Here is a 19,566-nt window from a genome sequence, read left to right as displayed (position 1 = left end):
TTTTCCTGCCTTCTTTCTGCTATCAAAGAGTGCTGGTGCCAGGTGCTTGCAATTTTCTAGCAACCAACCGAGTTCTGAGTGTGCTCCTATTCATTCATTCTTCTCTTCCTCTCCTCCCCCACTCCCATGCCTCTCTTGTTCAATGAATGATTCACCCGTAGCTGCTACAAAGAGAGGGGCTCACAGGAGCACCCCTAGCTGCAGATGATGTTGCTAAGGATCCTGCCTCCAAGCAGCCTCAACCAGAGAAACCGTCAGGGTTTGGAATCCGTGATTCACAGCTCCCATCTCCTGCAACATCAATCAAGCCCTCTTTATGTGGACAGGAGCCAGATGGAGGACGGAGCCGAAGAGGTGCATTCTGAAAGCCAAAAGTTGATGTCATGAAGCGAGAACGCAAGAACGACCCTGATGGGGGCAATGGGCCCATCCAGCCAAGAATTCTGTTTCCAGCTGCAGCCAACTGGGAAGCCCAGAAGCAGGTCGCTCCCACTCCCACACTATGGTATTCAGAGGTATAGTGCATCTGCATGTGGAAGCTCTACTTGGCTATAGCTGTCGAGCTCCTCCATGAATGTGTTTGATCCCCTTTAAAATCCAACCAAGGTGATGTCCTGTGCCTTGTGGCAACGGTGCTGTTAGGTCATTTTAGACTGGTCTCAATGATGGGGGACAACCCCTCCTGCTTAGATTGTAATGTGCATTATATCCTTTACTTCAAAACATGGCAAACTGGCCCTGCTGTGTTTGGGGACCCTCTCTTGCTCACTCTGCTGAGTGCAGCTCCAGATATCTGTCCTAAAATCCTGCCCCAATGTCATCATTATCACGTGGCAGTGAGTTCCAAACATTAATTGTGGATCAATTTCTGCTTACACCACAGTAAATTTGTATATCTCTAAGGTGCTAAGGGACATGGGTGGCGCTGTGGGTTAAACCACAGAGCCTAGGGCTTGCCGATCAGAAGGTTGGCGGTTCGAATCCCCGTGACGGGGTGAGCTCCCGTTGCTCGGTCCCTGCTCCTGCCCACCTAGCAGTTCGAAAGCACGCCAGTGCAAGTAGATAAATAGGTACCACTCCGGTTCGCCAGAAGTGGCTTAGACATGCTGGCCACATGACCCGGAAGCTGTACGCTGGCTCCCTCGGCCAGTAAAGCGAGATGAGCACCGCAACCCTAGAGTCGGTCACGACTGGACCTAATGGTCACGGGTCCCTTTACCTAAGGTGCCACAAGGTCCTCTGATTGTATTGTATTATTTGATACTTATTTTTGTTTTAAAAAATCACACATATCAGTGAAAGGTTGAATGTAAAGAACTGATGAATGAACACATGCAAAATTAGCACAGGTTGGAAATAGATAGATCCATCTAATGCTAGGCCCAACCTAGACATCAGTACCAAAACTAACACCCACTACTGGCTCTGTAGAGCTTAACCAGGTTCCCCACCCACTTCTCTACAAGACTGGCTGCCATTGGTGGAGAAACTTGGAATGCTGTGATGTCAGGGCAAGGCTTAAATTTTACCAGACACTATGGAAGTGAGGGAAGAGCTAGCTTTGGGGCTGCTGCTGTTTCTGGGCAGAGCTGCCTGTTTAGCACATCTTAAGAACCCCTTCAGGTTTATTTATGTTTTGTGGCTGTATTTTGCAACATGTCATTGACCCTCATTTAATCCACACAACCACCCTGAGAGGTAGGCTAGGCTGCGAGGCAACAGCTGACCCCAGGGTCACCCGATGAACTTCATGACCGAGTGGAGACAAAGGTGGAATGTTTGTGATATGAAAAGTTGCAGGAAGACACAAATTGGAAACAAAGCTTTATATTTAGCATGAAGCTTTTGTTTCCATCAGGTTTCTAGCCATTAAGACTAAGAAGGCCAGAGTTTCCTGGGAAGAGGGGTTGATTGTTAAGTTGCTATGGGAGTTGTAGTTTTGTGGGGGAAAGAGGTGTGTCAATGCATAGTGCATCCGAAGCCCATGTTTACATGGCCGATGTACAAAACCCCTTTCACAGAATCATAAAATCGTAGAGGTGGAGGGGACCCCAAGAGTCATCTAGTCTAACCCCCTACAACGCAGGAACCTCCTCCTCCTCCTCCTCCATGTTGTGGAAAATGTTGCTCTCTGTGAGCATGGTGACTTGAAAATGTTTGTGTGGGTGGAAGGAAAGAGAAAAAAAAGCAGCAAAATAAAGAGCTTGGAAATGAAGCCGAAAGGGTTTGTGCTGAAAGCCGCATTCACGGCCATCTATTTTTAGCGCCTTTGCGGCTGGGGAGAGTGAAACCCGAACTGCTGCTTCTACCTGCTGTTCCCAACCGAACTTTTTAACAAGAACGGATAAGGCTGTCTGTGAGGTCTCTTTGTAGTTTCAACTGACAGAAAAGGCTTGGAGGGAGCTGCTCCTCCCAACACAGAGCCTCAACATGACCCTCTGGAGCAGGTAAGGAATCCATCTGCCCTACAAGGGGGAATACTTACCGTGGAAAGGCTTAAGGGTCCCTCTCACAGCTTCCCTTGTTCCCAGAGGTTGGAGGATGTTAGAAAAGAAGAAGCATGCTGGAGTAGATGGCCCACTGGCCTGATCCAGAAGACGCTTCTTATGTTCATAGAATTATAGAGTTGGAAGGTACCCCAAGGGTCATCTAGTCCAACCCCCTGCAATGCAGGAATCTCAGCTAAAGCATCCATGAGAGATGACCATCCAACCTCTGCTTAAAAACTTCCAATGGAGGAGAGTCCACCACCTCCTGAGGGAGTCCGTTCCACTGTAATAAAATAATAATAATAATAATAATAATAATAATAATAATAATAATAATAATAATAATGTATCTGAAGAAGTGTGCATGCACATGAAAGCTCATACCAAGAACTTAGTTGGTCTTTAAGGTGCTACTGGAAGGAATTTTTTTTGTTTTGACTATGGCAGACCAACACGGCTACCTATCTGTAATAATAATAATAATAATAATAATAATAATAATAATAATAATAATAAATTATTTTTTATACCCCGCCCATCTGGCTGGGTTTCCCCAGCCACTCTGGGCGGCTTCCAACACAATATTAAAATACATGCCTCAAACATTAAAAGCTTCCCTAAACAGGGCAAACAGCTCTTTCCATCAGAAAGTTCTTCCTGATGTTTCGTGGAATCTCCTTTCTTGTAAGTGGAATCCATGGTTCATGTCCTACCCTCTGGAGCAGGAGAAAACAAACGTGCTGTAGCTTCCATGTGAGAGCCCAGATTATAGCTAGCATATCTCCTCTCAGTCTCCTCTTTACCAGGCTAAACATACTCAGTTCCCTCAATCATTCCTTCTAAAGCTTAGTTTCCAGACTCTTGATTATCTCGGTCGCCCTCCTCTGCACATGTTTGACTTGTCAACATCCTTCTTAAATTGTGGTGCCCAGAACAACTGGACACAGTATTCCAGGTGTGGTCTGCCCAAGGCAGAATAGAGTGGTGCTCTGGACACTAGACTTCTGTTGATGCACATGATCACGTTAGCTACTTTTGCTGCTGCATCACACTGTTGACTCATAGTTACAGGTAGGTAGCCGTGTTGGTCTGCCGTAGTAAAAAAATAAAAAAATCCTTCTAGTAGTACCTTAGAGACCAGCTAAGTTTGTTATTGGTATGAGCTTTTGTGTGCATCTGAAGAAGTATCTGAAGAAGTGTGCAAGCACACGAAAACTCATATCAATAACAAACTTAGCTGGTCTCCAAGGGGCTACTGTTGACTCATGCTAAGCTTGTGGTCCACTAAGACTCCTAGATCCTTTTCACAAGCCATCTTACATTGGTGCATCTGGTTCTTCCTGCCCAAGTGCAGAATCTGACATTTGTCCCTATTGGAATACATTTTGTTAGTTTGGGTCCAGCTCTGTTAAAGTCATTTTGAATCTTGATTCTGTCTTCTGCAGCATTAGTAACCCCTCCCAGTTTGGTGTCTTCTGCAAATGTTCTTCTGAAGGATTTTCTCCTCATTCCTCCCTGCTCAAGAGCTGCTCCGTGTCAGTGTGAACCGTCCTACTCTAGATGAGACCCTACCTGCCCGCAGACTGTCTCGCCAGAGTGGTGCATGCTCTGGTTATCTCCCGCTTGGACTACTGCAATGCGCTCTGTGTGGGGCTACCTTTGAAGGTGACCCGGAAACTGCAATTAATCCAGAATGCAGCAGCTAGACTGGTGACTGGGGGCGGCCGCAGGGACCACATAACACCAGTCCTGAGAGATCTGCATTGGCTTCCAGTACGTTTCCGAGCACAATTCAAAGTGTTGGTGCTGACCTTTAAAGCTCTAAACAGCCTCGGTCCTGTATACTGTACTTGAAGGAGCATCTCCACTCCCATTGTTCAGCCCAGACACTGATATCCAGTGCCGAGGGCCTTCTGGTGGTCCCCTCATTGTGAGAAGTGAGGTTACAGGGAACCAGGCAGAGGGCCTTCTCAGTAGTGGCACCCGCCCTGTGGAACGCCCTCCCTTCAGATGTGAAGGAAATAAGCAGCTATCTTATCTTTAAAAGACATCTGAAGGCAGCTCTGTTTAGGGAAGCTTTTAATATTTAATGCTGTATTGTTTTTAACACTCGATTGGAAGCTGCCCAGAATGGCTGGGGAAACTCAGCCAGATGGGCGGGGTATAAATAATAAATTATTATTATTATTATTATTATTATTATTATTATTATTATTATTATTATTATTATTATTATTATTGATGGGCTGATGTTCTGACTCTGCCATGCAAGGCAGCAGCACACAAAGCATGTATTTCACCAATTCCTGCACTCTCCAACAAAGGCAACTCTTTAATGCTGTGTGTGTGTGTGTGTTTATTTAACACAAGGCTATTAGACTGTTACACAGCCACAGCACAGTCCTCAAGGGAGTCCCTAAAACATGCTGAGCTGTTCCTCTGGACCCCTTTCAATATTTTTATTTTAATGGCGAAGCGGCTTGTATTCTTCCAAAATGGAAAAGCACCGGTGATTTCACCCCAACCCCCAAGAAAATTGGATATCATTTAAAGGGTGACTTCACGATGTGGAGACGTTACGTACGGGGGTCACTATGTTCGGAATTCACTGCTGTAGACTTTATTTTGAAGGGCACAGACCTCAGACATACACACACACACACACTCACTTAATGGGATGGAAAAGGATTTAAAAAAAGAAATTATTGCCATCAGGTTGGTGTGCTCGCCATCCACCCATCTCTTTTCCATTGATATGTTGTCTTTAGCAATGTTCAGGCAGGCAAGACATATGGATCTGCACCCATGCTGGGATCTACAGTGTGATCCCACTCCATCCTCTCAGCTGAGAAACCAGTGACCACTTGGCTCCTCCATTCCCTTAGTAGTAGTAGTAGTAGTAATAATAATAATAATAATAATTTATTTATTGTACCCCACCTGTCTGCCTGGGTTTCCCCAACCACTCTGGGTGGCTTCCAACAAAAACAAAAAATACACTGAAATGTCACACATTAAAAACTTCCCTGAACAGGGCTGCCTTCAGATGTCTTCTGAATGTCAGGTAGTTGTTTATCTCTTTGACATGTGATGGGAGGGTGTTCCACAGAGTGGGCGCCACTACTGAAAAGATCCTCTGCCTGGTTCCCTGTAGCTTTGCTTCTCGCAATGAGGGAACTGCCAGAAGGCCCTCGGCACTGGACCTTAGTGTCCGGGCAGAATGATGGGGGTGGAGACATTACTTCAGGTATACTGGGCCGAGGCCGTTTAGGGCTTTAAAGGTCAACATCAACACCAATGTAGGTCTTTCAAGACCGGTGTTATATGGTCTCGGCAGCCGCCCCCAGTCACCAGTCTAGCTGCTGTATTCTGGATTAGTTGTAGTTTCCGGGTCACCTTCAAAGGTAGCCCCGCATAGAGCGCATTGCAGTAGTCTAAGTGGGAGATAACTAGAGCATGCACCACTTTGGCGAGAAAGTCTGCGGGCAGGGAGGGACCTTAGAGCTGGTCTCTATACCAGCTTCTTATTGTAAGAATGACAGGGTAAATTGAAGAACTGGTACATGAATTTGTTTGTTTCCGTCTTCCCTCCTCAACCAGCTTTTCCTTTTGTGCCACACCTATTAGATTGTAAGTCTGTAGGCAGGGGCTGTATTGTTTAGAATCTTTGAATAGAAGTTAGTAAATTTCCTGTGCTTTATTAAAAATGATGCAACAGTGGTACCTTGGGTTATGAACTTAATTCATTCCGGAGGTCCATTCTTAACCTGAAACTGTTCTTAACCTGAGGCGTGCTTTCACTAATGGGGCCTCCCACTGCCACTGCGCCACTGGCGCATGATTTCCGTTCTCATCCTGGGGCAAAGTTCATAACCTGAGTTACTACTTCCGGGTTAGCGGAGTTTGTAACTTGAAGCATTTGTAACCCGAAGGGTTTGTAACCCGAGGTACCCCTGTAGTTTCCAAATTCTTTAGACCAGGCCCTAGAGTTCTCATTGAGCTTTTCCACAATCCTTTTAAAAGTACTCATCAGCTTTCTCCCTGAACCAGGGATGGCTGGCCTTTTTCAGCCCAAGGGCCACTACCATCCTTCCTTAAATGTCCAGGGGCCACATGGCAGTGCTGGGAGAGGTCAAGGGTGTGTGGGGCCACCTTACAATCTCCCATGCGCCCATTTGCACATGCTCATGCATATTTCCCATGCAGCCGTTTTTCAGCCGCCTTGTTCAGATCAGCTGAGCACTCCCAGTGTGGTGTAGTGGTTAAGAGCACTAGACTCGTAATCTGGTGAACCGGGTTTGCTTCCCCGCTCCTCCACATGCAGCTGCTGGGTGACCTTGGGCCAGTCACACTTCTCTGAAGTCTCTCAGCCCCACTCACCTCACAGAGTGTTTGTTGTGGGGGAGGAAGGGGAAGGAGAATGTGAGCCACTTTGAGACTCTTTCGGGTAGCGATAAAGCGGGATATCAAATCCAAACTCTTTTTCCTTCTTCTTCCCAGCACATCAAATGGTCAGTCTGGTTACTGGAGCAGAGGCAACAGGAGACCCACTTAGTGGTGTAGTGCGGGTGCCCGAGGCTGCTGGAGGGTGGCAGGGAGAGAAACAGATGGAGTACACATGCACATTCAACTGCGTCCATATCACCCAAGAGATCGCAGCGGCAGAGATAAGAAAAGCAGAGTCGTTCCGTTGTCTGGAGCGGCCACTTCCTGGTTCGCCCTGCTAGACACTTGGCCAATGATATAAGTAGAAAACCAGCAAGCCAGCATGGATAATGTTCTACCGCATTCTCACCTCTCACACTGTGGCTCTTCCTTGCTCTTTCCTTCATCTCTGAAGAATGTTCCCTGGAGCCACCCATGACGTTTGCCTATGTTACTCTCTCAACTCAGGTCTCTTGAGGGAGCAGGTTAGATGCTTCTCCCTGCAGGAGCACCCTGGACGACGACGTGCTACATTGGTTCAGCTCTATGAAAAATCCTTATGGCATAGAAAAAGAAACAAGAAATGCAAGGTTTGTTTGTGAAGAGAGGCAATGCCAACTCATGCCCTTCAGTTGCACACTGGGGATAGCTCTTAATCCGCTGTGTGAAATCTAGTTTTCCTACTTACATCTGCAACTCTTCTCGCCTGTTGGAGAGAATAGCCTGCCAGATTCCTTTGCCTTTCCTTGGGGAAGAAACAGAAGGAGTCCTCAGGACTTTGGCTTTGCTGCTGCTATTACTCATTATCAAGGCCAGGATAGGTCTGGATTAGGGCTTTGTTTATTTCAAGAAGCCCTACCAAGGGGAAAATCATTGTGTTTTCAGTGGAACAATGGGGAAATCAAATGATTGTCTGAAGGAGGGCATTGGAGAGTAGAAATGAAAAATAAAAAAGTCATCTGAAATGCATTTGAGGCTCCATCTCCTCCCAAATAAATGGCAGGCAGGAACTATCTAGGTTGGGGATGCACAAGTTCCTCCTCTGGGTGGGGAAGTTTCTCTTACAGAATATATTTATATTTTTAAAAAGCATCTCTTAGAAATATCTTTCGTTTCCCCCTCAAAGTTCATCACACATTTTCTCCCAGTTGGAAACATGATCTTGAATTTCACTGATCAAGACTTTCCGGATAAATCTTTCTGCTTTGACTGAGAGATGCAAGTGGCTGATAATAATAATTTTATTTATGGAATTTATATCCTGTCCTTCTTCCTCAGGGTGGCAGTAAGAGGGACCACAGTGGTGTTAAGTCAGGGACGGGGAACTTGTGGTCATCTAGACATTCCTGGTCTCCAGCTCCTGTCAGTTGTTTTGCAGTTTTGGAAATCAAATGTAATTGTGTTGTTGTTTAGTCGTTTAGTCGTGTCCGACTCTTCGTGACCCCATGGACCAGAGCATGCCAGGCACTCCTGTCTTCCCCTGCCTCCTGCAGTTTGGTCAAATGCATGCTGGTAGCTTTGAGAACACTATCCAACCATCTCGTCCTCTGCTGTCCCCTTCTCCTTGTGCCCTCCATCTTTCCCAACATCAGAGTCTTTTCCAGGGAGTCTTCTCTTCTCATGAGGTGGCCAAAGTCTTGGAGCCTCAGCTTCAGGATCTGTCCTTCCAGTGAGCACTCAGGGCTGATTTCCTTCAGAATGGAGAGGTTTGATCTTCTTGCAGTCCACGGGACTCTCAAGAGTCTCTTCCAGCACCATAATTCAAATGTAATTACTTTGTTCTTTTGGAAAATAATCAAATTTGGGTCCTTCCCTTTTGGGAACAACACCGTTGAATATTGCCATTTGGCAACCTGGAGATCCCTTGTTTTTATGTACAGATCCAAGTAATGCAAAATGCTGGTTTTGCCATTCTACTGAGACTTGTAGAGGGATTCATGCAGATGGGTCCATGCACCCCTATAGTTGCAGATGGCCTTGGAAAGTGCAAATGAAGGAATTGAGGGGATACTCATGCAATAAGCAGATGACACAAAACTGGGAGGGGTGGCTAATGCTGCAGAAGACAGAATCGAGATTCAAAATGACTTTAACAGATTGGAGAACTGGGCCCAAACTAACAAAATATATTTCAGTAGGGACAAAGGTAATGTTCTGCACTTAGGAAGGAAGAACTAGCTGCACAAGTATAAGATTGGGGGGATACCTGGCTTGCCAGTAGTACATGTGAAAAGGATCTAGGGGTCTTGGTGAACTGCAAGCTTAACATGAGTCAACATTGTGATGCAGCAGCAAAAAAGCTAACGCTATTCTAGGCTGCATCCACAGAAGTCTAGTGTCCAGATCAAGGGAAGTGATAGTACCGCTCCATTCTGCCTTAGTCAGACCACACCTGGAATACTGTGTCCCATTCTGGGTGCCACAATTTAAGAAGGATATTGACAAGCTGGAATGTGTGCAGAGGAGGGCAACCAAGATGATCAAGGGTCTGGAAACAATGCCATATGAGGAATGACTGAGGGAGCTGAGTATGTTCAAGCCTTATGAGCAGGGCTCAGCAAACTTTTCCAGCAGGGGGCCTGCCCACTGTCCCTGAGGCCTTGTGGGGGGCCAGACTATATTTCTTTTTTTTTGGGGGGGGGAATGAACAAATTCTATGCCCCACAAGTAAACCTGAGGTGCATTTTAAGTAACAGCACAAATTCTACTCATGTAAAAACACCAGGCAGGCCCCACAAATAACCCAGAGATGCATTTTAAATAAAAGGACACATTCTATTCATGTAAAAACATGCTGATTCCTGGATGTCTGCAGGATGGATTGAGAAGGCAATTGGGCCAGATCCGGCCCCCCGGGCCTTAGTTTGCCTACCCATGCATATGAGGAACAGTTGAAGGAGTTGGGTATGTTTAGCCTGGAAAAGAGGAGACTGAGAGGAGATATGATAGCCATCTTCAATATCTAAAGGGCTGTCACATGGAAGATGGAACAAGCTTGGGACCTGAATCAATGGCTCCGAGATACAAGAAAGGAGATTCTGACTAAATATCAAGAAGAACTTTCGGACAGCCAGAGCTGTTTGACAGTGGAATGGACTCCCTCAGGAGATGGTGGATTCTCCTTCCTTGGAGGTTTATAAGCAGAGCTTGGATGGCCATTTGTCATGGATACTCTGTTGAGATTCCTGCATTGCAGGGGGTTGGACTAGATGACCCTCGGGGTCCCTTCCAGCTCTTCAGTTCTATGATTCTAAATGCTCAAGGGTTTTCTGCATAGTACTAAGTGGGAAAGTTAGCTCTTGAGATATTTTCTTGCAGTTCCCAACAGCGATGTTGGAGGGCAAGTCTACTCCTTCGGAAGATGGGAAGCTGCCTTATACCGAGTCAAGACCATTGCAATGTCCAGTTCAGTAATGTCTGTCACGTTGAGCTGCTTGGAGGAAAGTTGCTATATAAATGCAATAAATCGATCAATTAAATGAATTCCCCAGCTGACAGCAGCTGTCCTGGATTCGGTCCTGTATACCTGAAGGAAGGTCTCCACCCCCATCGTTCAGCCCGGACACTGAGATCCAGCGCCAAGGGCCTTCTAGCGGTTCCCTCATTGCGAAAAGCCAAGTTACAGGGGACCAGGCAGAGGGCCTTCTTGGTAGTGGCGCCCGCCCTGTGGAATGCCCTCCCCTCAGATGTGAAGGAAATAAGCAGCTATCTTCTCTTTAAAAGACATCTGAAGGCAGCCCTTTTTAGGGAAGTTTCTAATATTTAATGCTGTATTGTTTTTAACACTCGATTGGGAGCCGCCCAGAGTGGCTGGGGAAACTCAGCCAGATGGGTGGGGTATAAATAATAAATTATTATTATTATTATTATTATTATTATTATTATTATTATTATTATTGCAGAAGGGAGATGCCAGGGATTGAACCTGGGACCTTCTGCATGCAAGACAAGTGCCCTATCAGTGAGCCATGCCCTTCTGCCCTCGCTGCAAGAGGTAACTGCTATGGGGTGACTTGCGGGTACAAGTCATTCATTCCTGGCCAGGTTTTTCCAGATGTCACTTCAGCCTTTATGTTCCAGGGACTTTTGTGCAGGCCTCATATTAGTTTGGGCACACAACAACGTAACAGTTTGATATGTTTGCACATGAGACTCGCTTTACCCTTTCGCGCTCTCATTAGGTAACCCTTCCAACTGATTTCAAGGCCAGGAGGAACTGTTCCTTCTCCACTTAGCCAGAACATTAAACCTTTCTGCCATTATATCAGCAAATGCCGCTGAAACACCTCCCCGCGTTTCAGTATTTGTGGCTCTGCCAGATGGTCTCTTCAAAGCCTGTTCAATCTCATCATGAAACACAGGTTAAAAAATGACTTTAAAGCAGCGATAGGAGTCTTAATTAACATACGATCGTAATTCTTGTTCAGAACTTTGGATGTGCCAAAATCTTACTAGGAGAAAGGTACAAAGGTTGCGTTGGCTGCTTACAACGGCTTTTTCGGCTTGCCACCCCAACCCATTTTTCAAACAGGGAGAGGCAGAAGACCAAACTTTTTAGTGGACTGCTCTGGTAAGAAAATATGGGTGTTGTTGTTTAGTTGTTTAGTCGTGCCCGACTCTTTGTGACCCCATGGACCAGAGCACGCCAGGCACTCCTGTCTTCCCCTGCCTCCCGCAGTTTGGTCAAACTCATGCTGGTAGCTTCGAGAACACTGTCCAACCATCTCGTCCTCTGTCCTTCCCTTCTCCTTGTGCCCTCCATCTTTCCCAACATCAGGGTCTTTTCTAGAGAGTCTTCTCTTCTCATGAGGTGGCCAAAGTATTGGAGCCTCAGCTTCAGGATCTGTCCTTCCAGTGAGCACTCAGGGCTGATTTCCTTCAGAATGGATCGGTTTGATCTTCTTGCAGTCCATGGGACTCTCAAGAGTCTCCTCCAGCACCAGAATTCAAAAGCATCAATTCTTTGGCGATCAGCCTTCTTTATGGTCCAGCTCTCACTTCCATACATCACTACTGGGAAAACCATAGCTTTAACTATATGGACCTTTGTTGGCAAGGTGATGTCTCTGTTTTTTAAGATGCTGTCGAGGTTTGTCATTGCTTTTCTCCCAAGACGCAGGCATCTTTTAATTTCATGACTGCTGTCACCATCTGCAGTGATCTTGGAGCCAAAGAAAGTAAAATCTCTCACTTGCCTCCATTTCTTCCCTTTCTATGGTTAGGGAACCTCTTTTTGGTGCGAGGGCTGCGTTCCCTATTTCGTCAACTTTCTGAGGGCTAAGAGCCAGTGTTAGGCAGGGCCATGATATCATAGAATTGTAGAATTGGAAGGGACCCTGGGAGTCACTTAGTCCAATCCCCTGCAATGCAGGAATCTCAGCTAAAGCATCCATGACAGATGGCCAGATGCAAACACAGAAAAAGCACCACATGTCCATTTTACTGGTATTCTGCATAGGGCAGTTGCTACAGCTCCTCCTCCTGCTCTACAATTTCCTTTTCTAAGGTGAGCTTCCCAGAACTGTTCATTGGGTGGAGGAGAGCCATCCCTTCCAACTGTTTGCTCAGTGAAATTATTGATGAATTGTAATTGTTAAATAAAGGTTGCAGACAAATAGGGTTGCCACCCACCCCTAGAAAAATGGGATCACCCCATTCTGTATCCCCTGTCTTGTTTGGAGTTCAATGCCGTTTTTCCTGTAGTCGAGTTCGGTCAGCACAAAATGGCGGTTGTGTCACTGTTAGTGTGGTTGACAAAGAGCCTGTCCTGGCACAAGTGGCAACAGAGAGAAGAGGGAAGGAGCAACCTCCTCTCTTTCCTTCGTCCTCTCCTTCATTCCCTCTCACTGGTGCTCGTTCTTAGCTGCTGCACTCCGGTCTAGCATGGTGTGGGTCCACCGTCGCTTGGCCCCTTCTGCGGGTAGTGCTGTGGTCTAAACCACTGAGCCTCTGGGGCTTGCTGATCAGAAGGTCGGCGGTTCAAATCCCCACGACAGGGTGAGCTCCCACTGCTCTGTCCCAGCTCCTGCCAACCTAGCAGTTTGAAAGCATGCCAGCACAAGTAGATAAATAGGTACCACTGTGGCGGGAAGGTAAACAGCATTTCCGTGCACTATGGCTTCCGTCACGGTGTCCCGCTGCACCAGAAGTGGTTTAGTCATGCTGGCCACATGACCTGGAAAGCTGTCTGTGGACTCCCTCGGCCTGAAAGCAAGATGAGTGCCACAACCCCGTACAGTGGAAGCTTGGGTTGCAAACATGATCCATGTGGGATGCATGTTTGCAACCCGCAGTGGCGCATCTGGGTATGCAGGGGTTGTGATTTGGCGCTTCTGCGCATGCTCGATTGCTGAAACCTGGAAGTAACCCGTTCCAGTACTTCTGGGTTTCGGCGGTCCGTAGCCCAAAAAAATGCAACCAGAAGCATCTGAAACCCAAGGTATGACTGTATTAGCCTTTGACTGGACTTAACCGTCCAGGGGTCCTTCACCTTTACCCCCTCACTACCCTGACCTGATCTCTCTTTTTCCTCCCTCCCTCCCTCCTCTTCTGTGCTCAAGTCTCTTCCGCTGCCAGCATGGGCGAGAGACTGGAACTGCAGGTCCAGTTGCCCATGTGAACTGGCCGTCTACCCCTGCCTGTCTACATGAGTTGTGGGGAGTGCAAGACCAGGGGGGAGAGGGAGACAGGAGGCCGAATGTGGGGAACCACCCCTCCACAAAGGGGGGGGGGAAGGGTTTGGTGTCATGAGAGTGTGTCCCTCAAATTGTCTTTTATTTTGTCTGACCAAAAATGGCAACTCCACAGCCAAGTGGCAATTCAAGACAGGTGTCCGACTTTTTCTTGCTGACCGCAGCCCCTTCCTTTTAAAGGGCTTCTGGGCAGCAGTCAACATTTCCCAGCCTCGTCTCCTCGCCTTGCCAGCTCCTCAGCCAACTGCTACTACAAAGAGAAAGTGTGTGTGTGTCTGTGGAGAATATGTCATCAGAGGGATTTCATTACATTTCTATCTAATTCCGTATTATAATGGCTGTCAAAGATAAACACCCAGAGCTCCTTATCTGGCTTCCTCATCTCCTTCAAGGTGTGATGCAGTCATTCAATTTTGCTTTGTTTTGTTAACTCCTTTCTTTGCGTTAAACACAGAGCCAGCCACAAACTGAAAGGGGGGGAAGGAAGAAGGAGCAAAGAAGCACGTGGTTTGCTTGTACGACACAGCCGGGTCTGCTTGCAGGAGTAATCGCTCCGAGCCCAGTAACCACAAATGAGCTTATGCTTGTTGAAAGAATTCAGAATGTAGCAGTCCTTCCTCCCAGCCCCAGAACAATATCATCACCATCTAATTTATTACCAAGGCCCAGAGCCTGAATTTCTTTTTTCATTATTTATTGAGGTCCAATGCCGAGGGCCTTCTGGTGGTTCCCTCATTGCAAGAAGCCAAGTTACAGGGAACCAGGCAGAGGGCCTTCTCGGTAGTGGTGCCCGTCCTGTGGAACGCCCTTCTACCACATGTCAAAGAGAAGAACAACTACCAGACTTTTAGAAGACATCTGAAGGCAGCCCTCTTTAGGGAAGCTTTTAATGTTTAATAGACTATTGTATTTTAATATTTTGTTGGAAGCTGCCCAGAGTGACTGGGGACACCCAGCCAGTTGGGCGGGGTATAAATAAATTATTATTATTATTATTATTATTATTATTATTATTATTATTATTGAATTTATATTCCACCTCTCTTTCCCAAGATGCTCAGGTCAGCAAGTGGATGCACCAATCTAAAACAAAAACAAAGCAGCATTTTCAAATGCGCTACCTTCTCTGCAGTGGCTCCACACCTGTGGGATACTCTCCCCAGGGAAGTTCGCCTGGTACCTTCATTATACACCTTTAGGCACCAGGCAAAAACGTTTCTTTTTAACCAGGCCTTTGGTTCACCTGATTGACATCCTATACCAGGCTTCCTCAACCTCGGTCCTCCAGATGTTTTTGGACTACAACTCCCATGATCCCTAGCTAGGAGGGCCAGTGGTCAGGGATGATGGGAATTGTAGTCTCAAAACAACTGGAGGGCCGAGGTTGAGGCAGCCTGTCCTATACCCTTTAAAAATTTGGCTCTTTTTTGGGGGGGGGGTGTTATTGGATTGTTGTTTTTATTTTGATTATATACATTGTGGTTGATCTTTTCTGTGGACCGCCCTGAGACCTTTGGGTATAGGGCGGTACAGTGGTACCTTGGGTTACATACGCTTCAGGTTACATACGCTTCAAGTGACAGACTCTGTTAACCTAGAAATAGTACCTTGGGTTAAGAACTTTGCTTCAGGATGAGGACAGAAATCGTGCAGCGGTGGCGCAGCGGCAGCAGGAGGCCCCATTAGCTGAAGTGGTCCTTCAGGTTAAGAACAGTTTCAGGTTACGAACAGACCTCCAGAATGAATTACGGTAAGTTCCTAACCCGAGGTACCACTCTACAGTGGTACCTCGGGTTAAGTATATTGTTGTTGTTGTTGTTATTATTATTATTATTATTATTATTATTATTATTATTATTAATTTAAAACATTCTAAAAACAAGTACAGTTAGAAACATCTAAAATCAGTTACAATTAAGTATTCTATAAGCAGCCGGAGACAATCTTCCTCCGATTTTCATTGGGATGCCAGGAATGGGATTCTTCAGACATCGAATGCCTTGACGAACATGGATGCTTTCCATTTCCTCCTGAAACTCAGTAATGATGGAGACAGGTGATTATCATAAGGGAAGGCATTCTACAGCCAGGGAAGCACATGGTCCTCCTCCTCATTTAATCCCCACCACAGCCCTTCCAGGTAGGTTAGGCAGAATACTGGTGACTGGCCCAAGGCCACCCAATGAGCTTCATGGCTGAGTGTAGATTTGAACCCTGGTCTCCCAGGTCCTAGTCCAACACTAACCACTACTCTACACTGCCTTTCCTTAGCATTTGGTCTGCTGAACTTTGAATAGCCGTCAGTGTTACTGTTAATTTATTGAATTGGGTTTTATGCTGCAAAACACCTTGTTGTTGGTTTCCCCCATTAATTTTTACACCCATGCTAAAAACTATTTCTGATAATTAAATAAATAACTTTTTTGGGGGGTGGGTTGGGGGAATAAAACCTCCTAAATTAGTGAGGAACTATTTCTGGGAAAAGAACACAGCGATCTGTATTAACATTGTGCTCTTTTTTTAAAAAAAGGAAAAGTAATGTGCGTACACACACACACACACACACACACACCAGTGAAATAAAGCAAGCAAGCCATCTTTTCTTGAACAGAGAAGGTCATATAATGAAAAGAATATTGTAACCGGACTGATAACTGTGTCCCTTAAATTAATACTGGATAATTGGAAATGATAATTTGCAAGTGACATTTCCTGCATGGTTAACCCGGGTATAGGTATTATTGTTATATTGTTCACCGTGAATAAGTTGCTGCGCGGCTGTTAATAGCATTTGTCACTATGGAAGATAAAGCAACGATAAAGTGTAATCAAATCTCATGCTTCAAGGCTTAAGTTGATTGCCTGAGGGGGTCAGGAAGGAGCTGTACCCCCATCCTTGCAAAGTGTGTTAACCCACCTCTTTAGGAACACCCTTGTTGACCCCACTTCCACCCATGTTTCATCCCAAACCATTACTCCGCCTCTTGCTTAATTTGCTTATTACATTTTTAGTCCAACCTTCCTTGGCGGGGAAGCATTTTTTAACTTGTCCTGTCTGCCCCACAACTGATTTTCACAACAACCCTACACAGTAGATGGTTTCTATATCAATGGCACTCAAGATTAGGGCTACGATATTTCAAGAAGTAAAAATCTGGACACAAGAAGCTGTTGAGCTTTTTGGGGGGACATTTTGCCAGTTTCCCAAAATTCCCCCCAGACGCTAATCACGGACGTGTGGCTAGCTGTGGTAAGGAAAAAAATACACAACCAACAGTCCGAATATAACCACATATATAAGATGGTCAACCAATGAAAACCAGTTAAGGAGAACACACCACAGGCAACTTTACTGACTACAGTGGTACCTTGTTTTGAGTCCAGGATCCATTCTGGAGCCCCAGACGCTTGACGAAAGGGACACTTGACAAAGTGCTGCTCTGCACACGCGTGTGAGCGGTTTTGTGCTTCTGCCGTTCTGGTACTTCCAGGTTTGCCACGGACGTTCCACGAAATGGACACTAAACGGGGCAAACTCACAGTGAGATGCTACTGTATAGGTCAGGCTGAATAATGACAATGATATGTCTTTGCTTGGCAGTGGAAAGTCACCAGATAGGAAAACCACCTCCTTTGGGAGGGAATTCCAGAGCCAAGGTGCAGCCACTAAGAAGGCCCTGTCTCAAATCTCTGCCAAACTTGCCTCAAAGGTTGTTGGCGCAGAGGAAAGACCATAAAATGGAGGCTAGCCTGCTTGGGAGAAGGTGGTCTTTCAGGTAACCTGGTCTCTCAAGTCAAGTAGGCCTTCGTAGGTCACAAACAAGACTTGGAGCAGTGCCTGGAAACAGTGAAGATTATACCCCTCAAGTGTCCTGATTTCACTGGGACATCCTGGAATTACAGAGATCATTCCGGAATATCCTTTTTCCCTGCTCCAGTTCCACCGTCACCGAGCTTGAGGAGGAGGAGGAGGCAAGGAGAAGGAGAAGAGAAAGAGGAGGGAGGATGTGGGGGGTTGGGCTAGACAGAGGCCTAGAGGGTTGCAATTGCCCCCAGGACTGAATTTCTCCAACTTTTGTTTACAAGTGTAAATATGCTGAAAATTGTGTCCTCCTTGCTTCTTCAGAGCCCCTGCCATGTTACTGGGAGCTAAGCCATGGTTTGGCTTAGCATTACATGCAGACATGGGGTCTTGGTTTATCTCACTCCAAACAAACCTCCACCTGTAACAGAATTTTATTCTTGGCTTCGTGCTCATGGCTGACTTGTGACAGACAAACCATGGCATAGGGGCTAGTAGGAAGAAGCAAGACCACTGCAAATTATGCAAAGCTATAGTTTGGTTTGTATGTATGGAAGTGAGAGCTGGACCATAAAGAAGGCTGATTGCTGAAGAATTAATGCTTTTGAATTATGGTGCTGGAGGAGACTCTTGAGTGTCCCATGGACTGCAAGAAGATCAAACCTATCCATTCTGAAGGAAGTCAGCCCTGAGTGCTCACTGGAAGGACAGATCCTGAAGTTGAGGCTCCGATACTTTGGCCACCTCATGAGAAGAGAAGACTCCCTGGAAAAGACCCTGATGTTGGGAAAGATGGAGAGCACAAGGAGAAGGTAATGACAGAGGATGAGATGGTTGGACGGTGTTCTCGAAGCTACCAGAATGAGTTTGATCAAACTGCAGGCGGCAGTGGAAGACAGGAGTGCCTGGCGTGCTCTGGTCCATGCGGTCATGAAGAGTCGGACACGACTAAACAAATAAACAACAACAACAAATAGTTTGGTTTAGCGTTACATGAACATATAACACTTTTATATATCTTGGAAGCCGCCCAGAGTGGCCGGGGCAATCCAATCAGATGGGTAGAGTATAACAACAACAACAACAACAACAACAACAACAACAACAATAATAATAATAATAATAATAATAATAATAGAATAGGACATCCCTATTTTCATCAGAGAAATGTTGGAAGGTAGGTAGTTCTGGGACATCAGAGGGACAATATTTGGAATCTAGCATTAGGAAGAAGTCTTGTGAATCTTGCAAATAATGAAGGCATTACAGGACTGGATAAGAACATTTTATTTATTTACATTTTTTTAATGGGGTATATCAAATTGATCTCAAGGCATGTATAAAAGAATACATGAAATCAATCATTACATTAATAAAACAAGAACAGATCATGCAATGAACACACAGTCTTAAAAAACACAGTGGTTGATTCACTTACTATAGCACAGTGAAGAGTCAAGCAAAAACATCTGAGAAAGTAAGCAGGCCTTAACCTAGTACTGAAATGGAGCTAAAGTTGGTACCAGATGGACCTTGGAGGGAAGATGATTCTATAGATGGGGTGCCACTACAGAGAAGACCCTGCTTGGTCAGGATATAAGAAGAGTGGTACTGGATCAGGCCAAAGGTCTATCTAGGCTAGCATTTTGTTCTCACAGTGGCCAACTAGATGCCCGTGCGACGCCTACAAGCAGGTTTCGAGACTCACTTGTGATCCCCAGAAACTCAGATGAGCTATAGATAGATCTAGTATGTGATCTGAGCAGATTTCCAGTTCACTATGTTGAACCCTGCCTCACAAATTACCTGGAACAGAGCTGAAATTATTACTGTTTAGGAAGTGAGAGTGAAAATTGCACTTTGCTTTTTCCTATTTACCTTGCACTTCAAAAATCTGGATATTTCGATTGGTCAAGTGGCCAAACAAAAGTCGACATCAGCTTTGCTTAAGTTCTGTTGAGAGTCACCTTTCTGATGCGCCTCAATATTGACTACTAATGCATGCCAGCTGTCAGATCCTGTCAAATGTTGACAGCCTCTGGTTAGATACCATCAAATACCAACTGCTGCTGCATGTTAGCTGTCAGATATCATCTGCTACATATCAGATACTGTGAAATACTGTCAATTACATGTCAGTTGTCAAGATTGCACGAAG

Source organism: Podarcis melisellensis, assembly GCF_964234715.1.
Source record: "Podarcis melisellensis genome assembly, chromosome: 10".
In the NCBI taxonomy this organism is placed as follows: domain Eukaryota; kingdom Metazoa; phylum Chordata; class Lepidosauria; order Squamata; family Lacertidae; genus Podarcis; species Podarcis melisellensis.
This window is presented reverse-complemented; position numbering follows the sequence as displayed.